General features: G+C 42.1%; 1 protein-coding gene across 1 annotated transcript in view; it reads left to right on the plus strand.

Moving 5' to 3' along the window:
- The window catches only part of LOC121877185, a 145,848-nt gene that overhangs the window by 83,760 nt on the left and 46,452 nt on the right, over positions 1-15,636 (plus strand). Inside the window, exon 2 of the mRNA XM_042382796.1 lies at positions 13,995-14,037. The gene's annotated coding sequence lies outside the window, so the exon portion shown is untranslated. The remainder of the gene's footprint in view (positions 1-13,994; positions 14,038-15,636) is intronic.

The following is a 15,636-nucleotide window of genomic DNA, read 5'->3' on the forward strand; positions in this document are numbered from 1 at the left end:
TGAAGGAACTAGCCACTGTTGCTATCACCTGAGGAGTTCCCCCCACTCCCCTGCCGGCTAACTCGAGTACTACACGTCTACCCTTTGGTGGAAACCAGCAAACCTCAAAACAAATTGAGGATTGTAGCACTTGTGAGTTCGTTACCCCCCCACTATTATAACTTTCTTAGATATTCCTTTTTCACACCTCAGTGACCCTGAGTTTTTACTGTTCCTTAATCAGTATCAATGTTCCTACAATGATGATGCTAGTGTCATTCCCTTAGATGTGCTAGACCGTATGTGTTACACCCCCTTTACCCATGGTGTCGACACAATACTCCCTCATATCGATCCTGACGCCTTTCTACACAACTCACTGGGTTACACCAACCCCCAACTGTACCTATTACCTTCCTGACTCTCCCGAGTTTAGTTCTAGTCTTCTTCTACCCTATTCCTTCTCCTTCATTAGCCATAACATCAGCAGTATTCCCCTTCATCTAGATACCTTTTTAGATCAGTGTATATCTTCTATTACCCACAAATTTGAAGGTACTTGGGTTCTGTGAGACCAAACTAAATTGACGATATTGAACATTTGTATAACATTCCTAATTATAACAGACACTGCGTCAACACGTCACGACACAGTGGTGGTGTCGCCCTATATGTTGATATCAAGTATAACACTTCTGTAAGAGATGATTAAAAGGTTCAGGAGGAGTACATGGAGAGTGTTTTCACTGAATTACGAAACGACACACGAAATATCCTAGTAGGAGTAATCTGCAGAAGACCCCACACTAATGTAAGAAATTTTCTTGATAAATTTTCGGAGTTTATCACTATCATAAGGTCAGAGAGGAAACTTTGCGACTTTACAGGAGATTTCAACCTTGATCTATTAAAATCAGAAACCGACGCCTCAGTATTAGACCTTCTTGCTACCTGTCATTCTAAGCTCTTCTTCAACACTATAACCAAACCCACTAGAGTAACTGCCACCTCTGCCACTGTGATAGATCATATCTGGACGAACAACACTCCTAACAATCGTGCAAGTGGAATTATTTATAACAATATCTCAGATCACTTCCCAGTTTTTGCCATGTATAAAACAGCCACAAGACCTGAAGGGTCTAGTAGAGTCTCAGTACAATAAGTACAATACAGAGACTTCTGCACCGACAACATGCTCCTTTTTGAAAACAACAACCCTAACGTGAACAGCTGCAACTTCTCTTGCATCTTCAATGCTTACTTTGATAAATGATTCCCCCTCAAGACTAAGTCAGTCAGAACTGTATCCATTTCCAAACCCTATATCACAAGCGAAATTAAGATAATGATAAAAGAAAAACACAAACTCCAAAGGAAATTTGCAAAAAGACCCATAACTTTCGGTGATGCTTACCGAAGTATCAGAAATAGAGTAACTCAAGCAGTTAGAAATGCCAGACGTAGCTATTATACAAATAAGCTCCAATCAGCCTCAGGCGATGGCAAGAAAACCTCAAATGTCATAAATTCTATTCAGAACAGGAACACTCAGCCTTTGGCCCCCCACTCAGCTTTTATGATAAATGATTCAGTTGTAACGGAACCTCCCCTCATCGCCAACCACTTCAATGAACATATTATTAATGTTGGCAAAAATCTTGCAGAGAGCATCCCTGCACCATGAGGAATTTAGAGCCTACCTGCAAAACAGACAGCAAAGTGAGCTGTTCTTATCCCCTGTCACAGCAGATGAATGAGTGGCCATCATAAAAATGTCCAAAGATGCCTCATATCTGTCCAACAGAATGCAGTCTGTCTGCTATAATAATCACCAATCTGACTCCTCGCCAATCTTGTATGGCGTCCCTCAAGGTTCCATCGGTTTTATCGGAAATTATCATGTAAATAGATAAGAAATTACCATTGCAATAAATATATTTGCCAACTAGACATAAACCTGACAGCTCTGTCCTCTTGTTCAACCTTAATACTGTACAACCCAGGTTGTACTGCTCCCCCATTATACTTATGGTTTTCAATTCCGCTGTAATTTATGTATATACTTATATTATAAATTATAACAATAAATAAAAAATAAAATAATAAATAAATAAAATAATTAAATATTGAAGTGATAACCGTGGTAACATTATGAGGTGTTCTTATTACCACCATGCTATTGTACTATTACAGATCTTATTAAATGTTACATAATACTTCCTTGAGATAAATGTATAGTATATATCAGGTGCCTACAGGAGAGGTCAGGTTCTCAACTGGCTCAGTCATGTTAATATTGTTATTATTATCCACTCTGTATCTGTGTTTTTCTGGCTAAATAAACTGTTTCAATTCAATTCCTTTCATCCCTCCCTCCCTTCCTCCCCCTCCTTCCTTCCTTTCATCCCTCCCTCATTATCTCCTTCCTTCCTTCCATTTTTCCTTCCTTCCTCCCTCCCATCCTTCCTCCCTCCCTCCCTCCCTCCTCCTCCTCCCTCCCTCCCTCCCCTCTCTCCCTCCCTCCCATCCTTCCTTCCTCCCCTCCCATCCTCCTCTCTCCCTCCCTGCCTTCCTTCCTCCCTTCCTTCCTTCCTTCCTTCCTTCCTTCCTCCCTCCCTCCCATCCTTCCTCCCTCCCTCCCATCCTCCCTCTCTCCCTCTCTCCCTCTCTCCTCCTACAGGCTTGATGGACAATTGAGGTTAAGTTTGAAGTTGTCTCACATTCCCAGGTAAATCAGATCCTTCCCTCTGACAGAGAGACAGAGATGTGTGTAGGATATTATGTAGATGAGTGAGGGAAGAGAGGTGTAGGCCAGGGTGGGTGTAGGGCAGCAGGATATGACAGTAGATTGACGGTGTGCAGGGCGTGACGGGAATGGTCCTCACCTGACCTGTGGAGTGAGAAGGCAGGTAACCATCACCTTATAGTCTACTCTTGGCTGCATGGTAATGAGACCTCTCGGGCCGGGGGTGCAGTAAGGAAATAGGGCCCATTAGACCTAGGGCCCATTAAAGCTTCGGGCCATTAGACCTTCGGCCAACTCATCGTACTCAGAGAACTCAAACTGACAAACAAACAAACAAACAAACGGACAAACGAGCTCAGCTAATTACCATTGTTCCCTCTTAACAATATAATTGCAGTATTACCTTGTTAGTGTGAGCCCTGAAGTCTCTCTCTCTCTCTCTCTCTCTCGTGATCAAGTAAGTCTGCCGCCGTGTACTGGACGACAGGTTTACGCACCATTAAGAAATATATTTGGAAGTGCCATTTAATTACCCATTCTGACGACCACTGTAACCCTATAATTAATTGTGTCGCTTAAGAGGGCATTTGTCGTGCCTGTTAGAGAGAGAGACAGATCCATAGACAGAGAGAGAGAGAGAGAGAGAGAGAGAGAGAGAGAGAGAGAGAGAGAGAGTAAGTAGTCTATAAGGTCTGGGAACTTTATGGTTGGCCAGGTGGACCAACACAGGTAAAAAGACTAATTAGTTAAATATTCTGGTACACCAACCTGTGTGACGTGGTACACACACTCTCTCTCTCTCTCTCTCTCTCTCTCTCTCTCTCTTTTATCTCTCTCTTCCTCTCTCTGTGTTTCATTAACATAGACAGACGGCGCTTAATGATTCTATCCGAATTTTAAATAAAATTCCGGACATTTTACACTCCGGCATTAAATTGTGAATGACTCAACTTACGAGAATAAATCCACTGGTTTATTTATTTATATATTTTTTGTATCGTAAATATTTCACTCTAGATGGGATTAATGTCTCTTGTAACCTCAGTGATGATTTATTTAACTCTTTCTCTCCTTCTCTCTCTCTCTCTCTCTCTCTCTCTCTCTCTCTCTCTCTCTCTCTCTCTCTCTCTCTCTCTCTCTCTCTCTCTCTCTCTCTCTCTCTCTCTCTGTTTGACTGTAGTGTATGTATGTATGTATGTATGCATGTATGTGTGTATGTATATGTTAGGCCTGTGTACATCGTTTCTACCTATCCATCACCCATCCTCCCCTTACACCCCCAGAGATAGGGGTCATGGGGCCAGGGGGTGACAGGTGAGCCAAGGGGTGGGAGAGAAAGTCAGAAGTAAGGGTTTAAGGGCTGTCGCTTAAGTGAGAGACCTCATTAAGGGGGCGTGGAGTGTGCCCTTAAGGGGTAGGTTGGCAGGTGCCGGCTATTTACATGTGTGTCTGTAATGGTGAGGTGTGTGAGTGAGGTGTGTGAAGGTGAGGGTGTGTGGGGGTGACGGTGTGTGGGGGGTGAGGGTGTGTGAGGTGAGGGTGTGTGGGGTGTGGGTGCGTGAGGGTGAGGGCGATTTAAAACAGCGGCTAGTTTATTGTGCATCCTGTGAGAGGGACAGGCGGAAGGAGGTAAATAAAGGAAGGGAAGAGACAGGGAGACAGTGAGAAGGGTGTGACGGGGTGAAGGGGGTGACGGGGGGGAGGGTTGACCAGGTCTTAACGGAACCTAGAACTAAGTCAGTAATTACCTCGAATAACCAATGTGTGTGTGTGTGTGTGTGTGTGTGTGTGTGTGTGTGTGTGTGTGTGTGTGTGTGTGTTTGAGGTAAACTTTATAATATGTAGTATTTTTTCTTCTTCATATTCTCTGTTCTCTTTCTTTCATCTTGTTCCTTCATTTATCTGCTCTTCCTTCCCCTTACTCCTCCATATTTTTTTGGATTGTGTTTTAATTCTTTCTTTGTGTTGTATTATCTATCTATTATCTATTGTTGTTGTTGTTGTTGTTGTTGTTGTTGTTGTTGTTGTTGTTGTTCTTCTTCTTCTTCTTCTCAATTAGTTATGTTTCTTTACCTATTACAATTTATTAGTTATTATTATTATTATTATTATTATTATTATTATTATTATTATTATTATTATTATTATTATTATTATTATAATTATTATTATTATTATTATTATTATTATTGTTGTTGTTGTTGTCATATATATCAACACCAATGTTATTCATTTATTATAACAAAGATCTTCGCCTTATCATTGTGAATACATTTCTTAATTATGTATCATTACGTAGCAGACATTAATACAAGGAGGGAGGGAGGGGGGGGCAGGAGAACGTAATTAGTGTGTGATTGTTAGTTACGAGTGGAGGAGTAATTAGCGTGGTTGTTAGTGGTAATGAAGAGAATTATTTAAGTCTGTTTGTTTGAACTAAGTTTATGCAAGAGGTGTATGTCTTACTCTCTCTCTCTCTCTCTCTCTCTCTCTCTCTCTCTCTCTCTCTCTCTCTCTCTCTCTCTCTCTCTCTCTCTCTCTCTCTTATAGGAAGGACAACAGAAAGCCAAATAAACAGACAGAGAGACAGATAAGCATGCAGTCAGACAGGCAAATAGACAGAAAGATAGACAGGTAGACATACAGACAGACCTACAATAAATTAGACATATAAAGTCCATCTAATTTGTCTCTCATTCTTGTATTTTATTATTATTATTATTATTATTATTATTATTGTTGTTGTTGTTTTTGTTTTTATTGTTGTTCTTTTCTCAAATATTTTTACAATTTACGTCTCTCTAAAAATAGCTCATTCATAAAGACTCTCATTTACTATTATTAATCCCGTAAATAAATCCATTTAAATCCCATAGGCGACAGAAACCAACAAATCCGGATAGGGCATTCAGATTCAGAAACCCCGATGCTCTTTTGTTTACTTGATAAAGGAGTTCTGTTCTGGAGGATCACTGACCTTATAGTTCTGTTGTTATGGTTCGTGGGTCGACATGATTATTTTCTTGTGTGCTTAGTATTAATTTATTGATATTTGTTAGTGTTAGTGAAAGTAATAATTTTCGGAAAATATTTATTGAGCGTGAGGTTTGTGTAGTTGTGATAAGAAGAAGAAGAAGAAGAAGAAGAATTGGGGCCCATTAGACCTAGGGCCCATTAGTACAGGGGCCCACTTAATCTTCAACCACTAACCAGGTGTGTTATGTAAAGTAATATTAACCATCTACCTGTGTGTAGGTGGCTACAGGACCCAGGTACGGTATATTGTATGACAGTAATGTGGAGAGCTGAGTGTGGTAAGCCTTTAATGAGGTGGGTCTCTCTCTCTCTCTCCCTCTCTCTCTCTCTCTCTCTCTCTCTCTCTCTCTCTCTCTCTCTCTCTCACAGGTGTCTCAGTCCTCGCGGCTCTCATTAATACCACCGTAAAAGGTATTATACCCTGCCAAACAACACGCCTTTATGGAGTCATTAAATGGCTTCATGAACCCCAATAGCTCAATATCAGCCCACCATATTTACACCATCCTTAATGCTCATTGGCTATTGTGTGACCTCAGGGCTCTTCTCCCATTGGTTGGACCTATCAACCCCCTTAGGTATCACTGCCCTGGTCAGTATCCTGGTATATGAGTCAAAGGGAACCCTACATTAAAGCTTAGAATCCTAGGTAGGACTCATATGATGGTCCTTATTTTATATCCTGCGAATTGATCTTTATACATTCGTCCTTAAAGGGTGAAAATCGTACGATGGTTAATACTACGAAATCCTGCAAAACAATTCTTATATATATATAGAGAGATCCTTAAAGGCTAAGGACTCTACGAAGGACACATCTGAAGCTCCTTATTACTAATATCCTACAAATATATCCTTATACACTCGTCCTAAAAGGTTCAGAGTACTATAGGATCTTCAGTGGCACTTTTTGTTTACAACTTTCCAAGATCCTTCGGTCGTTTTAGGGAGTCCTAGTAATAAATTGTTTATGGGATGTAGGATTGAATGGAGGAGCTGGTGTGAGGGGCCTTATGGGGTCTCCTCCGCTGTTTGTGTTGGAGGAAGACCCATTGTGTGGTGTCGGAGGCAAACAACTTCTGCAGCCACGGGAGGTCAGGGGCTTAATGTTCCCCGTCAGGAGGGAGGGCCAGGTGGGGGGAGGGGGCGAGAGTTCGGGCGGAGGATACACGTGTTTGAGGGCTTTGGCGTGCGCTGATTGGTCACTGTTTGTTATGATGTCGTCAGCTGATATGTGTGTGTGTGTGTGTGTGTGTGTGTGTGTGTGTGTGTGTGTGTCGATTTTCCAACCAAGCTTAATGAAATGAACCTAACCTAGCCTAACCTAACCTAACCTAACCTAGCCTAACCAATTCAACCAAACCAAACTTAACCTAACCCTACCACTAGTGAGGGAGGGGAAGGTCTAGCTGACATCACAAACGATAAACATCACTCAGCGACCGCCATGCTCTCATACGGGTGGACTCTGATCAGGACAACGATGTAACGCGGGTTTAATTATCATCCGGGTCGCGTATCTTATCTAATGGTGATCTTTATAGCTTAAGACGGGCTGGAAGATGACCAAATGACTTCGATATCTTGAGATGAGGAAGATGATAATGTTGATATGCAAATTAGTCTTCCTGTCGTGAAGATTTATATATGTAATTTATATACCCGTGTATATATTTTTTTGATCTTAATGGTTCACATTTCCTCTCTCTCTCTCTCTCTCTCTCTCTCTCTCTCTCTCTCTCTCTAGTTTATTTTTTCCTTAATAGTTCATAATTATTGTTATTCAATGTCATAGGCATCTCACATCACCCCACCGTCCCACTATCCTATTATCCCACGCCCACATCTTCACACCATCCACACCTTCACACATTCCATACCATCTCACACCATCCCACCATACCACACCATCCACACATCCCACACAATCCCATACCATCTCACCATCCCACACAATGCCACACCATCCCACAATCCCATACCATCTCACACCATCCCACACATACCACCCATCCCACACCCCACACCATTCCACACCATCCATCTCCTTACCATCCCACACAATCCCATACCGCATCCACACCATCTCCACCATCCCACACACACCATCCCACACCATCCCACACAATCCCATACCATCTCACACCATCCCACACCATACCACACCATCCCACACCTTACCACACCCTCCCACACCATCCCACCATCACCTGGCCTAGCTGTTGGTGTCACTCCCACTTTCACTCTACACCTCACCCTCAGGTATCGTCTACTCACTCCCTCCTTCTGTGCCTTCTCCAGTATAAACCTCACTGTTGCCCATACAAAAGGAGAAAAAATCCACGCGTTTAGGGGCAGGTCGTGCTGTGATTGGTCCATGGCTACTATGGTTTTTATCTACTTCATTCCCATTTAACCTAACCTAACCTAACCAAATCAACCCTAACCTAACCTAACCAAATCTAACCTAACTTAACCCAACTTAACTAGAATAAGTAAACAAATAAATTAACTAACTACCTTCCCACTCTCACAAACCACAAACAAGGCAATTCCCAACTCACCTAAACAGCCATACTTACCTTAACGACCACCCTCCCCACCTCCCTCCATCTCACCCTTCCTAACCACCTGTCACCTCCAGTTAATTAGCGACAAGGCAATTCAGGTCAACTCTCGTCTCACCTGTCTGTTTACATCTTAAGGCGTTCAGAGGCTCCCACGACCCCAGGTCAAGGTAAAAGAGGACATTTCTTAATATCACTCAATAAGGTCTAATTTCCTATTCATTTTGTATTGAATTGCCGTCTTTAATGCCTGTTGTTAGATAGCACTTTGTTGGTTAATTATATCTATTGTGCCACAGGAAGGCCTTTAAGGTCTAATTCATCGCAAGTCTTATATTGAAGTCTCATCTTTATTGGATATTGTGGGATAGCACTTTGTTGGGTCGTACTATTTGGCGGGACCATAAAAGCTGATTCCCTATTGGTTTTCTATTGGGTTTTCAAATTTATAGGTTTTTTGAGTTAGCACTTTGTTGGGTAGTAAGATTTGACTTCCCATAGCAGGCCAATAAGAGCTAATTTGTCGTGATGTTTGTATTGGATTTTATTCTTTAAGGGGATTGTGATATGGCACTGTATTGGGTATGAAACCTAATAATAGTAGTTTGGATTGTTTGATGATTGTCACACCCGGTTGTGGTGGTGATTGTGGTGGTGATTGTGGTTGTTGTAGTGGTTGTAGTTGTGGTGGTTGTAGTTGTGGTTGTGATGGTTATAGCAATCTCCTCCATACACCTCCTCCTCTCCCCTCCATACACTTTTCTCACCCCTCCATACACCTCCTCTTTCTCCCCACCCTCCATACACCTCCTCTCCCCTCCATACCCTCCACCCCCTAGCCTTTCCCACCTGCTCTTCCCCCCCTCACCCTCCACCTCCTCTCCCCCCCTCACCTCCACCTCCTCTCCCCCACTCACCCTCCATACACCTCCTCTCTCCTCATTCCTTCCCCCACTCACTCCACACTCGTTGTAGATCACGATCATCTCTTATGTCTTCTTGTTTGTAAATAATGGCTGATCGATTCCCATAATTATCACCGGTGGGAGTTACGGGGTCTTATTTATAATTGGCAACACTGTGAGAGAAAGAGAAGGGTACCCCCTCTCTCTCTCTCTCTAACCTATACTTACACTCGTATTATCTGAATTTTGTAATCATGTATACTGTATTAATGCGACATTCCCTTATACCAACAGTTACAGTCACCTCTAAGTTCTGTAACCTCGTCTCTTTCACACACACACACGAGCTAGGTTGGGCCCAGGGTGACGCTCTCTGTATGGGACCGTCAAGCTGGAGACTCAATATTGACACTTTCCTGCAGATCTTGAGCTGTGTTTGTGGTGTGAGGTGAACCAACACGAGGCAAGTTGTGTAGTGGTCAACATTGTCTTCTCTTCTCTGTCTTCTTCTTCTTCATCATGTAGTTATTTTCTTCTTCTTCTTGTCGTTCTCTCTCTCTCTCTCTCTCTCTCTCTCTCTCTCTCTCTCTAATTGCCTGTTTGACGTGCCAGGTTAGGCAAACACTGTCCACCGTTTCGTGTGTTTGTCAACAATTTGGTGCAGTAAGCAGGTGTGGTCAGTGTTTGGGAAGGGGGTGGTGACCGTAGGCCCTTGTTTGACCTGAGAGACGCTACACTTATAAACCCACCTAAAACAACCATTGTGTTTTGAGTGTTGGTTTTTTCAGGTTTTTTATAAATACTGAAGGAAATAGTTTTATTATGTGTTTAGTTTTAGTTTTTATTTATTTTTTACGAAGTTATTACTGTTATTATGTTAGGTTAGGTTTGGTTAGGGTAGGATTTTTTTACAACTTTAAGAAGTGTGTGTGTTTTAAACATTATTTATTCATTGATTGAGATATTCATTCATTTATTTAACAACTTCTCTAATGTATTCATATATTTGTTACTATACTGTGTCAGACGTCTGCTATTGTTAGCGTTAGGCAGTAATCTGGTACTCTACCTACCTGCGTCACATTCCTTCTACTCCCAGCTCCGTAAGTCGCTACTGTTTAGCAGCCCACAAATAGACACGTCGACCCCCGCTCTCCCATCACCCGCCTCCCGTATCTTGTTGACAAGTCCTGTGTCTTCTGGCACGACTCCGATTATCTGTCTTTATAGAGCTGCAGTCGCCCGTTATTTGCTCTTATTTACGTTTGGGATATAGAGTAAAGATAAACATAAAGTCTCTATGATTTACTAAGTAAGCTTTTATAACGTGACTACTTTAACTCAGCACACAGACTTGGTATATGTATTTTATGTCTATACTGGAAGTCGAAGGAAGGAATTCGGACAATTGGCGCGTTTTTGTTATGGTTTGGGACACAGGGCGGGGCACTCCCTGTTGTCTCAAGAGAACTTCATCGTACATTTTCTTAATTTAAAACTATCTCTACCAAACATGCTTTTCACACACGCACATACTGTAAGGCAAAAGATGACACGTATTGGCTTTTAACTCTTTATCTCTCTGTCTCCTAATTATCCATATACGAAAAGGTTGAAATGTGAACGAATGAAATTAGAAAACTATGGCAGTAATTTTAAAGTCATTTCTTTTTCCCACGGGCGAGGCTTCGTCACCTCAACTATTTATTTACCTTTGTGGTGTTCTTAAGGGAGGTCTTGTTCGTTGACTCCGAGTTACAAAGATTTTTCTCTTCCGGAACGAGGAAGTTGAAATTTACATATAGAGAGATGGGGAAATACTGTTAGTGATAATACTACTACTAATAAAACTATTATCTAAGTAGTTCATGATGGTAATGACACACACACACACACACACACACACACAGCTCGGGAGGGGGGGGGGACGTGCTCAAACGATGTATTTGTCACGTAAATCCCACGGGACGTTTATCACCGTTAACGAAGAGCCGTTCACTGCCAGGATTAGCGTCACATTAGACAAACACAGAACTGAGGAGAGGCAGCCACGAGTGTCAGAGGTCTACTGCCGTCATCTTGTTCTCGTAACTGTGAGAACTGAGAGAAGCTGACTGGTTATCTCTCAGCTTCTCCACAGTGGTTACGAAACTGTTCTGAGACTCTACCATAGCTGTGAGAACTGAGAGAAGTTAACTGGTTATCTCTCAGTTTCTGCACTACAATTAGGTTTTAAAATGGCCGCCATGTTTCGCTGTGACTCTTTCATAACTGGAGAGAGAGAGAGAGAGAGAGAGAGAGAGAGGGAGAGAGAGAGGGGGATAATAAAGAAATAGATAAAATAAGATGGAAAATAAGTGTGAAGTCAAGTGAAGGACGGGGAGAAACTGAGAGAGGGAGGGAGGGAGGGAGGGAGGGATTTAAGACGCTAATCCCTACACCTGATTCCCTTCACCCAATCTCACCTAAATCCCTCGTCCCAATCTTCTTCTCCTCCTCCTCCTCCTCCTCCTCCTACTCCTCCTCCTCCTCCTCTTCTTCTTCTTCTTCTTCTTCTTCTTCTTCCCCCTCTTTCTAATTACCCCCTTCTTTCATCTGTTCTTTTTTCTCTTCCTTCCCAGCTTCCTTTTCTTCCTTCTTCTCCTTCTTCCTCCTCTTCCTTGTGGATTGAGGTGGATTTGTTGGAAGGGTCAGCGGAGATATAAAGTGGATTCGTGTGGATTTGTAACATAGATTAATGGCGATTTATAAAGTGGATTATTGAGTATTTATGAGATGGATATATGTGGATGTTTATGGTGGATTAAAGGGTATTTTAAGGTGGATTAATTTGGATCTACAAACATACACATCCACTTTTACATACATGTATACCTAAGCATAATTACACACACACACACACACACACACACACAATCATAATAATTTCCACCCTAGTAACATCTGGCATCTTCCAAAAAAAAAAAGACGAGTTACCATGTGATGTTTTTTTACACAATTTCTTTTTTATACCGCGGGTCAGAACCAAGGAGACATAATTTCTTTTGCTTGCCTAAAATTATGCCGCGTATATAATCGCTGAATTATACACGAATAAACAAATATTTACTATAACCGAGGGATGTAAATTCAGTGATTATGTCGTCTTGGTGTAGAAAAAAAAATAATCTGCTTTGTGCTAACTCAGACCTGTTGCTTAATACTGAATGTGTAAAATGGTTTATGATGCCCCTTGATGCTTAGTTATTTGGTCGTTGAAATCACCACTGTCTGTGTGTCTGTCTGTTTGCCCGAGTCTCTCTCTCTCTCTCTCTCTCTCTCTCTCTCTCAATTTATAATCAACTGTAAAAATATGCATCCCTGACCTGGCCTCAGTAATGGTTGAGTGTATGAGCCTCAGTAATGGTTGAGTGTATGAGCCTCAGTAATGGTTGAGTGTATGAGCCTCAGTAATGGTTGAGTGTATGAGCCTCAGTAATGGTTGAGTGTATGAGCCTCAGTAATGGTTGAGTGTATGAGCCTCAGTGAAGACAATAAGCATGAGTCTGCAGGTGATTAATTGTCCCCGAGAAGATAAATAGGGTGATGAGAGACGGATTTATTGGAGAGATTTGGGGGATTTATTGGGAATTTTGGGGAGGGATTTTGGGGATTTATTGGGGATTTTTTTTGGGGGGGGTTGGGGAGTGATTTGTTGAGGGATGATTTGGGGAGGGATTTATTGGGGAAATTGTGGGAGATCTTGGGGAGGAATTTATTGGGGAGATTTGTAGGATTTATTGAGGGGAGATTTTGGGGACGGATTTATTGAGGGGATTTGGGGAGGGATTTATTGGGGAAATTTTGGGGATTGATTGATTAAGGGGCTTTTGGGGAGGGATTTATTGGGGGAGATCTTGGGGAGGAATTTATTGGAGGATAGTTTGGGGAGGAATTTATTGGGGGGAGGGGGGATTTTGGGGAGGGATTTTCTGAGTGGAATTTATTATTTTGAGATATTGTTTTGGAAGAATGATGTAAGAGAAAGAAACAGACGCGAAGAGAGATTGATAAAACAAGAAAACACACACACACACACACACACACACACACACACACCCACACACACACACACACACACACACACACACACACACACACGCATCTGCTGAGTTTCTCCTGGAGGTCAAGATCAACAATCCGTTTTCTTTAGTTCTTTCTCTTCTCTTGTGTCTACCATCTTTATTCTCTGTTTTCTTTGGTGTGTGTGTGTGTGTGTGTGTGTGTGTGTGTGTGTGTAACTGAACCTAACCTAACCTAACCTGACCCAAATACACTGTTCATAAGCATCACATACATACATAATAATGGAAGCCCCTCGAAATCGAGGATGGCCGGCCCAAGGGCCACCTATGCGTGAATTTGTGTAAAGTGTTGAAGCTGTCGCCAACACAACAACCTCACCATGAGTTAACGAGCTGCATGTCCCAGTGTCAGGGAATAGTCCGAGAAGACCGGACAACTCGCCAACTGCACTGGCTAACCATTACCCCGGAACACTATCCGCAAATAGATCAACAGCCAGGTCCCCAATTACTGCTGGGAGGCAAATGGCGTAAAGAAACTTGCCCATAGTTTCACCCTGTCCGGGGATCGATCTCGGGTCCGCTCGCTTGCGAGGCTAGGATGCTGACCATTACACCACATACATACATACATACATACATACATACATGAATTTTGAAAATTGCAATTATTAATATATATTTTGTATTTCAGACACTGAACGCTTTGAGCAACGACATATTGAAGATTACATAAGGTAAGTGTGAAGGAATATGTATACTTGTATATCTTATATGTATTGTGTATATAGTGTCTGTACTGTATAGTTAGGCTGGGGTAGGTTAGGTCAGGATAGATCAGGTTAGGTTAGGTTAGACCCACCCTCACCCCTCCTCCTATCCATCTCCCCCAACCCCCCCTCCTTCATTTTCTCTCTCCTCAGCCTTCCCCCAACCTCCTCCCCCCCCGGACCAAATCTTGGGTCAGGACACACTGGTGCCTCAAACACACTTTTATCATTATCAATATCACTAACGATCTAAATACTCCCCTTTGCCGCACCCCCTGGTCACCCCCCGCACTCCTTGTCCCCCCTTCCTTGCCGCACCCCTGGCCATCCCTCCTCCTCGAATCCTCAGTCATTCATACAAAACCATTATTAAACCCTACTGTCAACCTAACCTAACCTAACCTAACCTAACCTAACATAATCCATCATCATGCCGTAAGTTAAGTGACTCAGGCAGATACATTCTTTTATGGTCGTTATCAGTTAAGGGAGTTTATATACCGTACGGACCCTTGTTTACTTGTCCTCTCAGTCATCCCCTCGTCGAATTATTAATTGATGGTCGGTGATGGGGGGAAGCCTTTATCTTAACACACCTGGCCCATCAGTAGCTGTAGTGAGTGGGGAAGGGGAGGGGAACGAGACAGGGGATGGGAAGGGAGGGAGGTTATGTGAAAGTTTGTGTGTTATCTCTCTCTCCACCAAAAACTAGACAACTGTGGTGAAGATTAGCCCCAGCTTATTTCGCCTTAAGATTAACCACACCTACGATTATCTTATTTAATTTAACGTAAAACTAACCTAACTTACCCAGGTAACGTTAGGGTGTGTAATCATCAGGTGAATTAAGCTGGGGTGGGGGGCTAATCTTCATGTGATCCCGAAAAAAAATAATTAGTAAAAATTTCCTTCATTAATAATCTCTGTCACACGTCCTCGTAAAGTAATATTATATACAAGTTTAATATCGACCAATAAAAATGTATAATAGAAGACTAAAGAAAAAATATATATGAAAATATCTTTATGTTTATATCATTAATTTAATATTGACAAAAGTCTCGTTTTTCTAAGTCGTTCGTGTGAATACGTCGCGTTTTTCCAGGGGAGATTGTATACACACCGGATCCCTGGAGATTAAAATTTGCAATGCATGATGTCAAACTGCTTTATAAATAGTATGCGCGCGGCACCGCACATTAAAATTCTTTGTCCTTCTTGGGTACACAAAAATGATAATGAAGATCACTCGAGCCTCTAGATAAATACCTTAAAAGAATAAGCTTATAGGAAAAACTGCTATCTGTTCATCATGGCTGCAGGTCTGTCCCACACACGTAGCTCTTCTTAAAAGCAGACAACAAGCGGCATTTTTCTCCAGTACCTCCTTGATGGTAGACAACGAGCTGCATTTAGGAACACTAATCATTTCTCGAGGTCTTGACCCACACGCGTAGCTCTTCTTAAAAGCACAAACAGCAAACCACAACTTTGATCCAAAAAATCAATTTATGTCTTTGGAACACAGTAGCTATCACGAGATCTGCTCTATCCCCAACACTTCTT

The sequence above is a fragment of the Homarus americanus genome, unplaced genomic scaffold (assembly GCF_018991925.1).
Source record: "Homarus americanus isolate GMGI-L3 unplaced genomic scaffold, GMGI_Hamer_2.0 scaffold37713, whole genome shotgun sequence".
NCBI classification, from domain to species: domain Eukaryota; kingdom Metazoa; phylum Arthropoda; class Malacostraca; order Decapoda; family Nephropidae; genus Homarus; species Homarus americanus.